The sequence below is a fragment of the Petromyzon marinus genome, chromosome 36, assembly GCF_048934315.1.
Source record: "Petromyzon marinus isolate PM22_M1 ecotype Great Lakes invasive population chromosome 36, UKy_Petmar_22M1.pri1.0, whole genome shotgun sequence".
Lineage (NCBI taxonomy): Eukaryota > Metazoa > Chordata > Hyperoartia > Petromyzontiformes > Petromyzontidae > Petromyzon > Petromyzon marinus.
The window spans coordinates 1,794,349-1,812,874 of NC_133702.1; the positions used below are offsets into that span (position 1 = coordinate 1,794,349).

Below are 18,526 nucleotides of genomic sequence, written 5' to 3' on the forward strand. Positions count from 1 at the left end.
GTCCCTGAAAAAAAACCTCACAAGTGGGAGGTCCTAACAAGGAAAATATATATCTGGGTAGGTCAACAAACCTACTTGCTGTACTGCCTCAGAGAGGCAACTTCTGGACCCTACGGTACATAGCAATCTTCGCATGATCCACCGACCCTGCTTCCAAAGCTCAAGACTACAGATGTGTGGAACCACCGCATCAATGTACATATCTTAAGAGTTGTTCAGATTCATATACGACATATCAAATGTATCTCATAGACAGAAGGATAGTGACAGAATGTCAGCCAAAGGAGACAATGTGCCTGAGAGGATGGCCACTGCGGAGATGGAATGATTAGATGTGCAGGAGCGACGTGGATTGTGGAATCAGAGACCATTGAGTAATGGTGACGGCATGGAGAAGCCTTCATCCATCAGTGGATAGATCATGGCTGCTGCTGTCACAGGTTCCAACGTCCAGCGTGTACGTTTACCCCACAGTGTAAAATCGAATCGATTCTTCAATGAAATTGAGAGCATAAATCACAATTAATTCAGTTGCAAGTGAGGGTGAATAATTGCACCTGTGGTGAATTTAAAAACAATTATTATAGCATTATCATTAAGTAAAGAACGTTTGACTACCAAATGCAGCTGTCTTTCATTAGGGTACAATGCAGAATATTCCCAATTAGAAAAAAGGGATCTGATAGCCCGATGTACAGAAGTAAATGTGGATTAATCATGCTTCAAAATAAGTTTCAAGTTAACGGGGAGTATTATTTATCTTCTACTGATTACGGCTGCTGTTGATGAGGAGAGAGCAACTTTAATGTTACATTGGGGCGATTAAGTCAGATGTTTGCGTCAGGGGTGGGTCGCTGTGGTGATGATGATGCCTTTTGCTTCGTGTTTGTCAATCAATCACTGAGTCGCGCTGGTGAGATGTTAACTACCTCGCCTAGCATGCAGGAGGTCATGGGTTTGATCTCCAGCCTGATGCTTGTATATTTGGCGTTTGCGTGTCTCTCTCCCCATGGTCGCGTGGATTTTTCTCCGGGTCCTCCGGTTTTTCCCTCCACATTTAGAATCGACGTGCGCTTAAGAGTATTTCGCTGCTTTTAATTTCCACGTGATAAGCCGCTTATTTGTGTTATCATTTGTGGCCAGGCCGCTTCTGTAAAAAGAGCTGTATGGCTCAGTGGGACCTTAGCTGGTAAAATAAACAAAGTTGAGTTGAAATGGACTCGTTTCGTGTTCCACGGTTCTTGTCTGCGTGACGAGTCATCCACAAACTGCCAGAAAGTTTTATTTTTAATTTCCATTTGTATTTTTTTACGAAGTGTTGGCTTGAAATTAACACCGCGTTCAATACGACAATAACCTCCTTTTGATAATGCACGTGTGTACGTTGAAGTTCTTTCGCACCGTACGTAGCCAACGGTGACAATCGGAGGTGTGGGGAAGGACAGCACTTAGCCTAAGTACTCCACTTCGCCTGAGAAGAGTTGAACACTTTTTCAATGTTAATATAAACAGTGTGTTTTTTTTTTAACGTACCATTCTCCCTCGCCCTGTTAACATTTAGCCTTAACGGTGCAACTCAGTCATGGTGTTCGTATTACATAACGCAAATGTGTTTTTTTTAATGAATATTAACGCAACCTTAAGTATGGCAAATAAATGACCATTGGTCGGGGAGAATGGGGAGCATTGGGCCAGGGGGAGCAGGGAGCTGACGGACGGACGCACAGAAAATAAAACACGGGGGGATTAAGTGGAGCGTGCTCACGGGGAGATTTGTTGAAAGAGACGGGATTGGGGACTCCGTTACCTGGACTCCCTTCATGCCAGAGCCCAAAGGGACCTCACGCCAAATGGGAGAAATTCACTCTCGCAACGCGCGGCGCTCGCTCACCGCATTACCCACTCCGCCGGTGTTTGCCCTCGGCCAGCCTCTCTCTTGTGCCTCTGCAACTCATTAACCTACTTGGCTGGTGTCGAGTTACGGGCAGCCTGGCTCGTTCTCAGCTCTTGTGCAACACATGCGCGCCACGGGTTTTTGATTCTCTTCTTGACGATGCATATATTATATATCTTTCGTGGCCGCAAAACGGAATCCTGCACTTTCGCGCAGGCTGTCAAGCAGCTGCTGTTACAAAGTTGGAAATGACTTTACTATCAGCATTCGTTATATCGGCTTCTGGTTTAAAAACAGAACAAAAAAAAACCCGACGGTACACAAAACCGACTCTCCCTCGTAGTTAACTACAGAACTGTAATGCCCGTGACAATCATACAAAGACAAAGTTCTTCCGTAAAGCCTCGAGGAGACTTGTCGGGGCGAGTGCTGTGAGCGCGGATCACCTGTGGAGGACGTCACGGCACACAAGGAGGTGTGTGGATGGCCAAGCTCCAATCCCGGCTTCCTTTGTCTCCCCATTGCTCACGTTTCTACATGACACCAAAGGTACTCATTTAAGGCTGAGATGACCTAGGGGAGGCCCAGGACCAGTTCAGATATTCGACACGTGATGTTGGCCTTGAGCTTTAGAATAGATGCCCCCCACCACTTCCCGCCATTGCACTGATACACACTGCATTGAGCTCACTTACTCTAATTGATTAACTTATATCTCGTGAACAAAATCTTTTGTATCCACTTAGTAATATGAACAGCATCCAGAGACTTTATTATTTTTATTACAAGAACAAGAATTAATAATTTCATTATCTGAATAGTACATAAGGAGGCAAGGTTAAGTTGATAAAACATTTATTTGAAGAATCATTTATATATATTTATATATATTTCAACAAAGTTGGGCTCACCGATATGTTTATCCAGATGGTCCAATAAACCTGACGTACAGATATCTATAGAGAACAAAATACAATTCACACGGGAAAAGAAAAGCCTTATTCTACAAATGGAATAACAACGGGCTGAATCATATTGCTCTTCATTGTAAATAACGATAGTCTGTTCCACAATGGCCCCCTCAGCGAGTCTCAAGACACACTTTCAGGAGGGTCCTTCTAAGCGATGTTCGACCAATTTCTCACGGAATAATTTTTGCGAGCGATAAAACGAAACAAATTATTTTGCAAGAATGCTCGATGTAAAATAAGAAAATACAGCCCCCTGTCATCCACTGCTGGATTAAGGTCTCCCCATGGCGTTTCAGCCGCGCATCGGTATTTTGTTGTTGTTGTAAACTCTACTTGACCACGCTGCTCAGCCTTGGTGACTGAGGAGGGGCGATCACTTGCCATGTGGCGTCAGCCATGGCTGGGAATCGAACTTGGCTCGTCGGGTTCGTAGCGCAGTTCCCTAACCCACCGTGACACCACTCCACTCAATGACAAATACAGGCTAGCAATTTAAACCCGTTTTGACTTTAACATTTCCAATATTATTAATTATTGTCACTTTACAAAGGTGTCCCTATTCCTACGGCGCATTGCCGCCAGCTAATGCAGCTATCGAGCGAAGTGTTTTGCTTCCCCTATTTAGAAATGACATGCTCACTTACAAACACCATATCACAACAGCAAGTTTGTTTATTTCACAACGTGTGCGTGCGCGCGTGTGTACGCGCATGCAATTACTTACAAACACAGCGACATGGGTGTTTAAATCCAGGAGACGAGAATTTAATCAATACTGGTAAACGGTGATGCTAATACCACAAAAGCTCATTACACGCAAATTTTAAGGCATCCAATTAAAGAGACAAATTACTTAAAACAAGCTAAATTGCTTTCTAATAATAACAATAATCACATAAACAGGATTGCTGTTAGCACATCCAAATACATAAGTGGACGTGTAACAAGGCTCACCGTGGTAAGAGTCAATTATGCATTTTCAGGAATGATTTTTTTTCATGTCTCAAAGCAAATCCACTCAGTACCAGCCGTCATCAAACAGTGGTTTGTCACACAACCACGCAAGAGGGGAGAGAACGTTTCCGGGCACCTGCCCTTCTCCACTCAAGACCGTCTCATAAGCGAGTCACTTGAAGTTTAAGAAATGAGATGGCTCAATGAGTTCACGAAATATGCCTGTGAAGCACTACGTATTGCATGTGTTTGCACGAATAGTGCGATAGAAACATAGCGTGATTGAGTGATGTATATCACGTAAGCTTTCGCGACCAATATTATCCATAACAGGGTTTTTGTGCGCTTGATCGTTAAAACCCACCACCACCGGACACAGAATTGGCCACGTCCTGTTTACGTGACAAACCTTACTAATTAGCTGTCGGGTGGTGGCGGTTTTAACGACACATTTATATATTTACACACTCTAACCCCAAAAAGAAAACTGGATTATGGACATGTTTATGTATGTATTTATACGTATGTGTATGTATTGGCGAGCTTGGCACACGGTTTGTTTTTCAATTGGCTAAATGTGTAGGGCAGGACGGTCGTTTTGTTGACAGCTTCACTCTGGAAGCACCACGGCACGAGTGAGCGCATTCAAATGTCAATCACAATCCTCGACCTCCTCTTGCGCTGGTGAAGGGCCACTTCCCAAACGATGCATTTGCTCACTTACAAAAAAAAGATAAGAATAAAAATGGCGATCCATTTATGGATACCCCATTACATATTATATGGAGAAATTACATAGAGACGGCGTTACATTTCAGTGCCTCTACGTAATCACCTCACCAATCTCAAGGCACTCAATACATCTTTTTTTCACGCTCCCCTCATCTCTTCCGCACCCTCCTCTCTGCAAGACACGGAGCCGTCCCTTTCACAACATTCAATCAATCGGCCGTTCTGAAGGAAACGTGGCGAGGATCATTGGAAATCATTGGGGTACCTGTGAATGGATCACCCTGAATATAGATCTCCGTTATGAGCGAGTGTTTGCATAGCTAAGCTATTCTGCGGTGGGTTTCCGCAGATGGGGATATAATCGAGGGGGTGACCGAGGAGTGCACGGCCTGACACGGGGCGAGCGGTGCGACACCAGAAGGTAAACGCACCGTCAAAGGGTGCATCGTTTTTTAAAAATAAATAAATAACAACACGTTCTATTGAAATATATTAATAATGTCACGTTTTAAAGGGTCATTCGAGGTCACCTCGTTTTTGTGTTAACCGAAGAATAGAGAAATAGGCTGGGAAATCTGGAAGGCAAAAAAAAAATCTGAAAACTCTCAGGGAAAGATTTGAAGGAAATTTGGGAATAATTTTGAGGAAAAACCCAGAGTCACGATACCTCGCTCCCAGTGCCTTCCGCATACTTCCACGGACACAACAATCACCTGCAAGAGGAAGAGTGATTTTGCCGGCGACATTAACGTGCTTGTGTGGTGTGCTACCACAAGTGGTCGAGGTGGAAGACATCGTGGTCTTCCAGGTAGGGATTAACGACTTGGAACATGACCGAACCAAGCGCAACGCAATTAAGGGCGACCGTTTTAGAAAAAAAGCAACACAAGTTCTTCATCAAGGTCACTCATCGCGTCCTAGGCTCCGGACTTTTCCGTGGGCGCTCACGCGTCTATGCCGCCACCCACAAAGCCGCAACGGATTGTTATCCCCGTGGGCATGTAAAGAGAAAATCTCACTTCCCGTGGCAAACGCTCAAACCTTCAGAAGGGTTCGGCGTTAACCTGCCAGGAGAGGTTTAAGGGGCCGGTAAAAAAATGGCCCCAAGTGCGTCGCCGCTCTGCGCAGAATTTTAAAAGAAAAATGCAGAAATGATTTGCAGGCAGCTAATATGACCCCGCCGTGAGGGGCAGGCGTTCCTACAGCGAGAGCCTCCTTCCATGTTTGCACTGCGCCTGCAGACAATTTTACAAAGACCTCGATTTGGCTGCTAATAATGCAGGACAAACAAGAATGCCGTGTGTACATTTCCCCTTCAGATGAAAATTTTTATTAGCTCCTTGCCAAGGTAAACAAAGCTGCCACGGCTTAACCCATTCCTGCCGACGCCTTTTTGCGAACTCGGCAGAAAAGTCCCGACGCGAGAAGCCGCGAATCGCCGAAGTTGCGCGCTACTGGCGCGCACGTTCGCCAATCCGGGCGCTGCGGCGAACGCGCAAAAGGCCCGGCCACCCGTGCCCTCGCAAGGCCGCGTCTCAGGGCCACGTGCGGGCGCGCTCTCGAGCGATTCTTTTTTTGTCCGAGGGAGGCCGCGCTCGGGCGAAGGCGAGAGTTTGCGTTTCTGAGCGCGGAGAGCGAGAGTGTTAATGTCGCCGGTGCATCGCGTACGAATCGGAGTCTCGCGTGGCGGCACAGAGGGAGGCATTCACCTCGGCCGAGAGGGGAGAAATGTCTGCAGCGACTGGCGGCGCGAGCCCCTCCTCCGCCGCGAGACTCTCAAAGGGAAAATAAAAAAAATCCCGAAGCCATTTGGGTCTGCCTACGCGCAAAATCCAAAGCAAACATATTGGCCACTGGATGGTTGCATGAAGAAAAAAAAGCACGCACACACGGACAAGCTCAGAGCGTGGACACTGCTCGCCTGTGTCCAAGGTAAATACGGTCGGCAGTGGAGAGGGCCGCGGCTATCAATGCAGCTGCGAATTCTGCCACTTCCAAGGCAATTTCGTAAAGCTGTGCGAAAGCTCTCAAAACAACAGCTGCATTTGTGGGCCACGGCTCGGAGCGTTCGTGCAGCTCAAGGAGATTCTGGGGACACCGAGCAAACGCGAGGACGAATGGCTCGAATATTATGAATATTTACATACACACACACATCAACAACAGAAGCTTTTAAATAAAATAAATAAATTAAAGCAAAACAAACAAAAACAAGGCGTTTCGTGAGGTTGGAAAAAATATTACTGAGGTGTATAAACGATATATTGCGCTAATGTATGCTGAACGAAAACAAAAACAGTCGATTTGAAATGCATAGGCCTATAAGAGGGCCCTTCAAGATGCACTTGTGATACCATGTGCACATATTCCGTGATGATTCAGTACGCTTAACAGCAGCACCATTGGTATAGAGCATGTGGTCCGTAAACATAACAGTGGCAATTAATACAATGGAGTATACGTGGTATTTTTGCATATTTGTTAAATTAAGATGTGCATCTTCAATGACATTCATCCGCTGTTCTTCTATCCATTCAATTATTTACTATTTGGCCAACAGTTCCTTCAGGTAATAAGTAAATAATAGCACAGCAATATCCGTGTCATTTATTTATCAGGAAAAAAAAGTCTCAACGCTATTCCGGAAGGGTCCTGCATTTGGGATATTTTAATATTTTTATTTTAAGAACTTGTGTGAGGGGAAAAAAAACAACGGAAAGACTCCACGCATAAGTGGGGGGGGTTCACGCTCGACGCACCCACGTGTACATGAACCCACCCACGTGTCCATGAACCCACCCACGTGTCCATGAACCCACCAACGTGTCCATGAACCCACCCACGTGTCCATGAACCCACCCACGTGTCCATGAACCCACCCACGTGTCCATGAACCCACCCACGTGTCCATGAACCCACCCACGTGTCCCACCCTGCAGCGCCGAGTGGGCACCAGGCAGCCCCGCGGGTTAATGGGAGTTTTACAAATCTGCATAATCAAGCGAGCCTTGCCTCCAAAGAAATGAATCTCTCGGTATGGGCCAAACCTCCCCCCGCCACGTGCATCTAATCACTCCTTATCCTCGCACAAGCCAGACCACGACGTCGTCATGGCCACAGCCCTTGATGGCACCACCACCAACACCACCGTCACCGCGACGTCTTGGCAACGCTCTACCCTCCCTGCGCCTCATCCCGTATTTGCTGCGCAGGCAGCAAACAGAGATAAAGGTCCCCCATGTAGCCTTAACAGACTGTTGGGGAAAGCGCTGTTAGGCAGCACCTATGCAAGCCGGCACTGTGGCACACGAGGGGGTGGGTGGCCAGCACCACGCCCGACCGCCTTTGTCTCCCCAGTGGCGATGTTCACACACCGCATCAGGTACTCATTTGAGGCCGAGTCGACCTAGGGGAGGCCCAGGACCGGCTCAGAAAATCGTCACCGGTGTTGGCCGCGAGCGGGAATTGAACCCAGGCCCCCGGCTTCGCGGCGCAGCGCACACTGACCTCGACGCGACCTCCAAGATCCACGCCACAAGTCTCCCACCCCTCCTGCCCGTCACGCCATCCTCTCGTTTTGCCGGAGTTGTGGAGGCCACTCCGATGGGTGCCTCTGTAACGGGCCCTTTCTCCACCCTGCCGCGTTATTGTGTCCGCAGCACCAGTGCCGGATTCAGCTAGTGCGGGGCCTGTAGCGTATGTTGTTATTAAGGGGCCCTAAATAAAGAAAAACGTAAATATTAAAACACAAATTTTTAACTTGCACAGTAAAGTTATTGTATTTTTTCACTTGCTATACAGTCAGATAGTACGACAAATCGCTAACCTTAAACACCCAGTCGTTAATAAAAGTTGAAGGCAGTATAGTACTATTGTAAGTGCAGAATTACTGAACCGGAATTGATAGCTTGAAAACATTTAGGGCAGGGCCCTTGGAAGTGCGGGGCCCGTAGCTACTACATGTGTAGTAGTAGTTACTACATGTGTTGTAGTAGTAGTAGCTACTACATGTGTAGTAGTAGTAGCTACTACATGTGTAGTAGTAGCTACTACTACTACACATGTAGTAGTAGTAGCTACTACATGTGTAGTAGTAGCTACTACATGTGTAGTAGTAGTAGTAGCTACTACATGTGTAGTAGTAGTAGTAGCTACTACATGTGTAGTAGTAGTAGCTACTACATGTGTAGTAGTAGTAGCTACTACATGTGTAGTAGTAGTAGCTACTACATGTGTAGTAGTAGATACTACATGTGTGGTAGTAGTAGTAGCTACTACATGTGTAGTAGTAGCTATTACATGTGTAGTAGTAGTAGTAGCTACTACATGTGTAGTAGTAGTAGTAGCTACTACATGTGTAGTAGTAGCTACTACATGTAGTAGTAGTAGTAGCTACTACTACTACATGTGTAGTAGTAGTATCTACTACATGTGTAGTAGTAGTAGCTACTACATGTGTAGTAGTAGTAGCTACTACATGTGTAGTAGTAGTAGTAGCTACTACATGTGTAGTAGTAGCTACTACTACTACATGTGTAGTAGTAGTAGCTACTACATGTGTAGTAGTAGTAGCTACTACTACTACACATGTAGTAGTAGTAGCTACTACTACACATGTAGTAGTAGCTACTACTACTACATGTGTACTACTACATGTGTAGTAGTAGTAGCTACTACATGTGTAGTAGTAGTAGCTACTACTACTACACATGTAGTAGTAGTAGCTACTACTACACATGTAGTAGCTACTACTACTACTACACATGTAGTAGCTACTACTACTACATGTGTAGTAGTAGTAGTAGTAGCTACTACATGTGTAGTAGTAGCTACTACACATGTAGTAGTAGTAGCTACTACATGTAGTAGTAGTAGTAGCTACTACATGTGTAGTAGTAGTACATGTGTAGTAGTAGTAGCTACTACATGTGTAGTAGTAGTAGCTACTACATGTGTAGTAGTAGTAGCTACTACATGTGTAGTAGTAGTAGCTACTACTACACTAGTAGTAGTAGCTACTACATGTGTAGTAGTAGTAGCTACTACATGTGTAGTAGTAGTAGCTACTACTACACTAGTAGTAGTAGCTACTACATGTGTAGTAGTAGTAGCTACTACATGTGTAGTAGTAGTAGCTACTACTACACTAGTAGTAGTAGCTACTACATGTGTAGTAGTAGTAGCTACTACATGTGTAGTAGTAGCTACTACTACTACACATGTAGTAGTAGTAGCTACTACATGTGTAGTAGTAGTAGCTACTACATGTAGTAGTAGTAGCTACTACATGTGTAGTAGTAGTAGCTACTACATGTGTAGTAGTAGTAGCTACTACATGTGTAGTAGTAGCTACTACATGTGTAGTAGTAGTAGTAGCTACTACATGTAGTAGTAGTAGCTACTACATGTGTAGTAGTAGTAGCTACTACATGTGTAGTAGTAGTAGCTACTACATGTGTAGTAGTAGTAGCTACTACATGTGATGCTACGAGGATAGTCCGCCACTGCGCAGCACTCACCCGCCACATTCTCTTCGGGATTTCCGCGTCGCTCATTCCTCTCTTGCCACAATATTCCTGCCATCGGATTCCAACACCTCTCACTCAATCATCATGTTTGCGTATCAAGCTACAATAAATATGTTTGCAGAATGTGTGTCTATGAATGTGCCCGCGGGTCTGTGTGTGTGTAAGCAGTTTCTACTCATAAAAAAAGCGTAATACTGGCAAATTCTATAATTATTGTTTTACCAGGTAAGGCACACTGAGCTATATCAGCTTGTTTTGCAGCAGCGACCTGGCCACAAATGATAGCTCAACGAAGTGGCTTATCACGTAGGAATCTACAGCAGCCAAATATACAACAGTGCAACCCAAAGGGCCACGGGAATTTTCTATGACAAGGAAATCACTTGATTGAGCTTAAGTTTTGTAAGAACAGAAGATTTATGAATGCGTGTAATTAGCTAAGCAATCAAGAAAGCCCTTTTTAAGCCAATCACGCTTTTCTTTTTTTATTGACTTCCCGGTTTCCATTGTAAGCGTTTCCCCACACTGGAGTAAACTTACCTCTACTCTCTAAAACACGTACGTGTATGCACGCATACAAAACGTACACGTGATGCAAGCGTGCACGGCCGATGGACAAGACTGGTGATGGAATGGCAGCAAAAAGAGACAACACATCCCATAGAGAGAGAGAGAGTCGGACACCGCGGAGATGGAGAAACTGGCTCACTGTTATCCCCCTCGTATTTGTGGATTTTTTTTTTCCCTTGGGAACTTGAGTTTCTTCCCACAAGAAACAAAAACATTGCAACAGAATCGGTCAAACATCCGGAATTAGGTCGGATTCTAAGCGTCTTTATGCTCAAAGTGAGAAAAATGAGGCTGGCACACTTCTCAACGTGGCAGGCTTAAGCCATTGCTAGAAATTCCACATTCTTACGGCAGGGATTATTGGTATTTGGATAGGACGGCGGCGGAAATTGGAGACCTCCTGAAAAATATATCCTGATGTGCCTTTTTTTTTGGGTGTGTGCGTACAAATACAGTTATTTCTTGTAAAACAAAAGAAAAAAATAAGAAAAATAACCAGCCTTTGAATTCCCATGCCGCTAATTATATTTGAGATGCAGCGATTTAGCACGAAAGATTGCACTTCTCACAGAGCAACCCTGGTTGTAATAACGGGTTTTCTGTGTCTGCCGAACACATGGCCCCGCGCGATCCTCCTGGAGCCCTAAATAAACTGACCAAGGAAGTAGATTCACTGCAAACGCTCCCCTATAAAATATCCACGCGGTACTTTAGATAAGGGTGAAAAGGGGGCTTGCTTGGAGCTTGTGGGTTGAGTGCGCAAACATTATTGTGCTCGGATTGTTTTTTAAATGGTCTAGCCAGTCCAAGGAGTTGAAACTTAACGCTAATCAAAATTTATTGTACATCGTCACCCCCTATCATAAAGCAAATGCTGCCTGATTGCTTTGAGTGTAAACAATGCGACAGCACGCCACCCGAACTTGTATTTGTAACCAGGTGCGCGCTCGCTGGGACCAGTCTCTTGCGATGGATACCTGGCTTGCAAAGAAATAAGAGTACACTACTAAAATGCGTTTACGTATGTTGAACTTCTTTCGCACCGTACGTAGCCAACTGTGTTAATCGGTGGGAAAGGACAACACAGATAAACGCAAAAAGTCAGTTCTCAAGAAATTCGTTTGCAATATAAATCTAAAAGTGTATCGTCCCAGTGGCTTCCTAATATCTGATGGTGACAAGGTTGGAGACAACACCGAGGAACACGTGAATACAAAGTACAATCACGGTAAGGCACATACACCTGTGCAGTACACAGAGTTGTAGGTCGGTACAGGCGTTCATGATCTCACGTCATCTCCAGCAGGAGCCCTTAAACAGTCACAGCGGGTCACGTGACCAGGTATGCTATATGCATGCCACACAGTTGTACCCTAACGCACCCCCTAAATGACTATAAATGGTATTCTTGGTTCGTTCGGTAAAGTCACGTAGAAGGGAAATAATAAAATAATACAAATAAAACAATAACATTCTCACAAATGTTATTGTTTTATTTGTATTATTTTATTATTTGTGACTTTACCGATAGAACCAAGTATATGAATACCTGCAGTGACGAAAGCTTTAAATCGAAATTTAGACCATAAATGGAATTCCATGAACTACAAAATCAAACCAACCGTCATAAAAAAATATATATATATTTAGGAATAAGGTGCAGCCCTGCAATGTCTTGCTCACGCCACTGCTGATGGAAGGACCTCCACTGGAGGGAGCTCTAGCGAACCCTCCCGGAGGGTACCTGGTCTACTCTTCCATGAAGCGGCTCAATGGAAGAAGTGACGATACCCACGCTTTACCCACCATGTCTGACCCGTCGTGGCTCCGCCCATTCACTGTTTAACTGCTGGGTGGACTGAGGCAGGCTGGGGTGGCATTAAAAAAAAAAGACTTGCACCATTTTGTTTGAACTCCCAATTGTGTCAACAATTCCAAGAGATGGAATGGAACCCAGTGCCCTCTGGCTTGCGAAAATCCGCGTGCGGCTAACTAATGCGCCACCGTGGCAGCGTCCCTCCGTCTATAGGAGACGACATCAACGTCCATCTCGGTGATCAGGGTTCAACTCAACCTCCTTGGCTGCTGAAGGCGGCCTGCTGACGTTTTTCAGCGGAATGAATTTGCCCTCTGCACCCCCGCGGGAGCCCTCCCCCAGGTCGACTTAGCCCAAAGTAAGTGTGCGCTGTTGGGATTGGGGCACCGAGCGAGGGTTGAGAAAATAAAATAATGTAGTCAGACGCCGTAAAGGGAAACGCAGGCACCACTTAACGCCAGTGCGCACAATACAGATATACAACTGAACAACTTCATTGAAGTGAGGACTTTGTCCCTTGTTACTTTCTCACGATTTTTCCGCGTTAGTTCTCCTGCGCGCTCAGCAAAACTGTCCGTTCTTGGTCTTCTAACAACTCTCGTGACTATTGTGCAAGTTGCTCGCCCATATGTTTATCGTTTTAATTAAACCTCGACAATGTCTCATTCATCTGTCTGGGTGGCCCTGTTGTGATACAGCAACGTCGACTTGTATCATGAAGGTTGCCAGTTCATATCCCGGTAAGGGCGTTTGTTCGAACCCGTCGTCCTTGTAGGTTCAATAAAGACGACCACTTTGTGGGTGGTCAACGGTAGTTGTCACCAACCAGAGACTGGTCCTCTGCCACAGTAATGTAGAATTTCCATAACTTTCTCAGGGATGCCAAGGGGAGATGAGCGATGCCCAATTGCTCATGAAAGGAGGGAAATTATTCCCTGACAATGTATCACCGTTAAAGTTCTCTGATGTGAAGCATTTCAATTTATTCTTATTTTCATACCACCAAAAAAATGCACGTTGCTGCATTTGGTTTCCCCTCGTCTCAATAAAATCTCAACTGGTCTCGGCTGGCTCTAAAACCTCTCTCAACAGATGCATTGAGTCGTCTGGTTAGCTGTCGCTCTGTCGTACTCTTCTCATTGAGTCGCTTTGCTCAAATGGCCCAGGGACTGTGCACGACAGGAAGAGTTGCCGGCCCTTCTCGAAGAAGAGGCGTAGGAGGAGAGTGCTAAGCGTGTCTTGGTGGGAAGTCTATTTTCCTGCAATGAAGCGGCTCAATGGGGTGACTATAATAGCGTAATTGCCTGAGCTGTCCAAGACCGCTGCATCCACGAGGCACTGGGGGAATGAGTTGCACCTTTTATCCATTTTTCAACAACCTTGTTCATAAGAAACGCGCAAACGCAAGCCTCACGCGCTCACGCGCACGCACGCACATGCGGCCAGAAAGCCTCCCGACGAACGCCAGTCCATTCCGGGCGGTAAGTGGCCGTGTTCTTCGTGGCAGTTACCCGGGCGGCCTCCGAGGCTGAAATGTTCCAACGGCTCCTAATCGGATCCTTCACCTCACGAGGGCCTCCTCCCCTCCTCCCCCCTCCACCGCCTCCCGACCCCAGGTCAATGGAGCCTCAAATAAGCAGCATTGGCACGCGGGGCTGCTGAGTGCTGCCCAATGTTGCAGGCGAGAACCCCCCCACCGAAAATAGCACTTATTATCAATATCACACCTTATCGTGCGTCCACGTGGCGTTATTGGTCAGCTGCCTGCAGAGCATAAACGCCGCTTTGTAAGTGGCCGCCCTTGGCCTGCTTCTGTTCATATCGCACCGAGCGGTTGTGATTGCGACGCTGGGGCCCCAACAATTATTTTTTTTCTCCGACTCCCCAACCGCTTGCACTGGGCCCGTGGCATGTTCAGTGTTGTTTGTCTGGCGCTCTGGTGAATGACAATGCGTAGCTCATTTCCCTGAAGTGAACCGGAAACCGACTTCTCAGTCTCAATGACCTGCAGGCTTGTACTTTATGTTTTTCATAATTCTCTCTTTTTCTTTTTCCCTCCTTCCCCTGCCTCTCAGCAGTGGCCCGGCTTCCTGAGGAAACCATCAAGGCTGCGCTATTTAGTGGATCCAGATTGTGAAAATACACGTCCCAGGCGCCACTCGCTACCGAAATTCCTCACCGTGAAACGAACGCGCGAGTTGCGCGGAGTCCATCGCCGCCACGGCCGTGGCCCGCTGGCACAGCCCAGTAACCGATACGCGTTGCCTCGGACCCACAGCGGGGCCCGTGACAAATGTGGCGCACGTTTAGAAAAAAAGAAAAGCAAAAAAGGGAGTGGGAGTGAGGAGGGGGGGGGGGGCGATGAGGGGCATGTGAGAAGCCCGGGTAAATAATATAACAATGTACTGCTAAACATGACTGTTTGCCGTACATCTTGAGGAATTTGTACCAGAAAACGAATTGAAACCGCTAGGGCCCTTATACGATGTCTGAAGGTCGACCAGAAAATGGATTTAACCGATTTGGCCTGATAGGTTATGGCTAAGCGGTGATGGAATAAGACAGCGTAGAGACCCCGGGGGACAGACCCAAATGTAAAATACAGATGTGAGAGGTATTCTGTTGATAGTATGAGGTGCTATGAAGGCGCTGGAAAGTATGTGTGGACCAAAAAAACGTGAGTTATGGAACTTGTAACCACAGCTTCAAGAGCAGCTGAAATCACACACTCACCATTTGCCTTTCAAATGATCACACAATCCACGAACTATCTTCATAAAAATACTTCCAAAGCCAATGCTTCAATCCTTAATTATCCGCCATATATGCACAGGTAAATGTGAACCTACATGATTAAGCAAAACTAAAGAGAAGATTATCAAACAGATGGATGCACGACACACATACAAGACGTTTTATTTTTTCATCTGAGAGCTTGGATTACCTTCAGATAATTACGCCGATGCGTAATAAAGAGCAGCCCTATGTGTTAAAGTGCTGATAAAAAAAATACAAATACATTATTGCACAATTAAAGAGCGACAGTGTCGCTTTCATATTGATATTTGATTTTAAATTAGCACATAAGGCATGAAAAGGGAACGTCATTTCATCCTCAAACGAAGGGCACTCCACTCAGACTCCTCCCGATACAACAGACGTGCGAGTATATTAAAATATGTTGTGTGATTAGTGTTAGTTCATGCACATTATTATTATTATTATATTTCGCTCTCCCCCCCCCCCCCAAACCAACCCCCACCTTTCCACTTTGTAATGACTGCTGCTCGGCTATCCACAATGGAGATCCCAAAAGGGCTGCTTGCTGTCAACCGGGCAGGAAGGAGAACACAATCATTCGTGAGCACACCCAGCGATGCGTGCAGACTATTAACACTCCGCTTGATTACAGCCAGCCCAGATTGCGCTTTGGGGAAAATTACAATTTGCATGAGCGGGTGTCAGTTGATGAGTGCAATTTTTGTCAAGACAACAGCATGCAACACCTCCTTTAATTTTCTCCTTTTCCCCAAAGGACGCTAATGCCAACTGTATTGCCAGGAAACATGATTTTTCTCTCTCTGTGTCGTTTAAAATGTTTATATATATTTATTATCTCCCCCGCCAAGGAACTATCAGTTGAACAATGTAATTTCTTAACAGACATTAATTAAAAAATCCCTCCGGTGAAACCCGCGCTCAACAAACACGACAAATAACGCCGGCGCATGACGAGAGCCATTAGCGCCCAGAATGCATGCGCGCACAATCTCAAGAACGTTAATGCTCGTGGAGAGAGCGAGTGCTTTATTATTTTCACACAATAACTAAACCCCCCCCCCCACCTGCATTATAAAAATGCCACCCACTTACTTTCCCACCCATATGCCCTCCTACCCATAACATTAACTAATCCCAAGTTACCAATATCCACGTGTTCCATGGTTTATCAAGGCGTGCATTTCACCGTCGCAGCCTCAGACTCACATTTAAATCCACGCACTGAATAGACCCTGTTGCGTATCCCGGCTGTACTGAATTGCCCGTGGTATGCTCACCAGTGTCCCAGTGAGGATTCCATAACAATTCGCTCTTTGTTAAATGTGGATTGCACGGCATTAGTTCTGCTTTTGAACGGTGGCGCGGGTGGCTCACGCCTTCAGTACGGCAATGCGGAGGCAGGATTACGGTAGTCGACGGTGCAGAGATGAAGTGGGCGAGACACTCAGTGTAGCGAGCAGGTTGCTGACGTGTGTGTGAAGTGGTCTTCCTCCCGCTCGCGAGAGATTCCTCCGGGACACTTTGATTTCCTAACCCACGCAAATATATTCGGAAAAGGGAATTGGCCAAGCGTCCCATAGCAGGACCCTCCTGAAAACGAGTTTTGCGAATCATTGAGGAGTTCTGCGGTAGTCAAAACATGTAGATTATTATTAAAATATTACGATTATAAGTTACAATATTCTAATTAAAATGCGGGTTTTTTTATACACAAGTTCATTAAATTATTATTTTACTGGAATAATTAGCCAAGTGGAGCACTTTGGAGGAAAGTGGGCATTAAATCTGAGCGAGTTATGGAGTCATATAAGGCACCATTGCCAATATGTAAATTGGCAAATGCAGACGTGTGAGTGTAGGTGTGAGTGTACGTGTGAGAGTGTACGTGTGAGAGTGTACGTGTGAGTGTACGTGTGAGTGTACGTGTGAGAGTGTGTGAGAGCGGTCAGCGTGCAGCGCTATAAACCTGGCGACCCGAATTCGATTCCCGCTCACGGCTAACACAAGTGACGATTATCTCTACCGGTCCTGGGCCTCCCCTAGGTCGACTCAGCCTCAAATGAGTACCTGGTGTGGTGTGTAAACATTGCCACTGGGGAGACAAAGGCGGCCAGGCGTGGTGCTGGCCACCGGCCTTTATAGGTGCTCACTAACAGCACTTGCCTCAACAGTCTGTTAAGGCTATACGTGGGATCTTTGTCTTTGTTATTGCTCAAAGCACTTACCCCAAAAGTCTGTTAAGGCGATGAGAGGGATCTTTGCTTTTATGTGTGTGTGTCTTTGGAGAATGCACCACGATATGAAAACTGAGACCTGAATTTGATTCCCAGCCATGGCTAACATCAGTAGCAAGCGCTACTTGAACAGGTTCTTAGCCTCCCCGAGGTCAACTGAGCCTTAAATGTGCATCTGATACGATGTGTACACATGATAACGTGGGAGACAAAGGCGGTACCCTCGTATGCCATGTTGACCTTAATAGGCGCTCGCTAACAGCACTTGCATCCAAAAGTCTGTTAGAGACTATACGGAGGATCTTTGTCTATGTGTGAAACGTAACAACAATGATGAGCACATTGTTGCTCTATTATCCCGGAGATCTGGGTTCATTTATTGGTCATGCATATCTTCAGTGGCCAGTGCTATTTGAATCTGGCATGGGTCCTCTTTAAGTCAACTCCAGCTTAAACGACATCTCCGGTGATGCTTGAACATCATCACTGGGGGAGACCAGTATGGTTGCAAGCGATGCTAGTCACTCAATCTTATCAGAGTACCATGCAAGCCTTAATAGGTGCTCGCTGGCAGCACGTGAAACTTCGGTCGGGAACAAAAATTAAACGAGAAAACTCTGTCTTCGTTTACAGACTTGCACGCATAAAAAAACACACAAAAGCTCGACATTGATACAACACTAAACCACCATTCACATACTAACACTGAAGGGCACCACATTACTGCTGTGCAAGTGGACATCTCATGCAGGTCCCATCTTTGCGTGATTCACCAGCCCTCGATCCAAGTGACTGGATTCCTGGTATGTGTTACCACATGTGGTATGTCAAACACATGACACCTTAATGCATTGCGCCTTAATCAGGTGATAAACATGAAGATCTCTGATGTTGAATATCTCCCTAAAGGTAGACACGCATTAATGTCTGTAGGTATTCGCATATGTATATGTATTGTTTGGCCTCCCCATTATTTGGAAGTGGTTGTCATATGGATATACTGATCCCCTCCATAGGAATGTAGAACTTCCACCACCGTTTCTAGA

The 18,526-nt window shown here is 45.8% G+C and overlaps 1 protein-coding gene and 1 non-coding gene across 14 annotated transcripts in view; both read right to left on the bottom strand.

The window, feature by feature from the left end:
- Positions 1 to 18,526, bottom strand: part of LOC116949418 (forkhead box protein P1-like) — a 432,818-nt gene that overhangs the window by 253,383 nt on the left and 160,909 nt on the right. The gene's annotated exons all lie outside the window — the stretch shown is intronic.
- Positions 9,164 to 9,287, bottom strand: LOC116949481 (small nucleolar RNA U109). The gene has a single exon (XR_004403909.1). It is a non-coding gene; the product is annotated as a small nucleolar RNA U109 (small nucleolar RNA).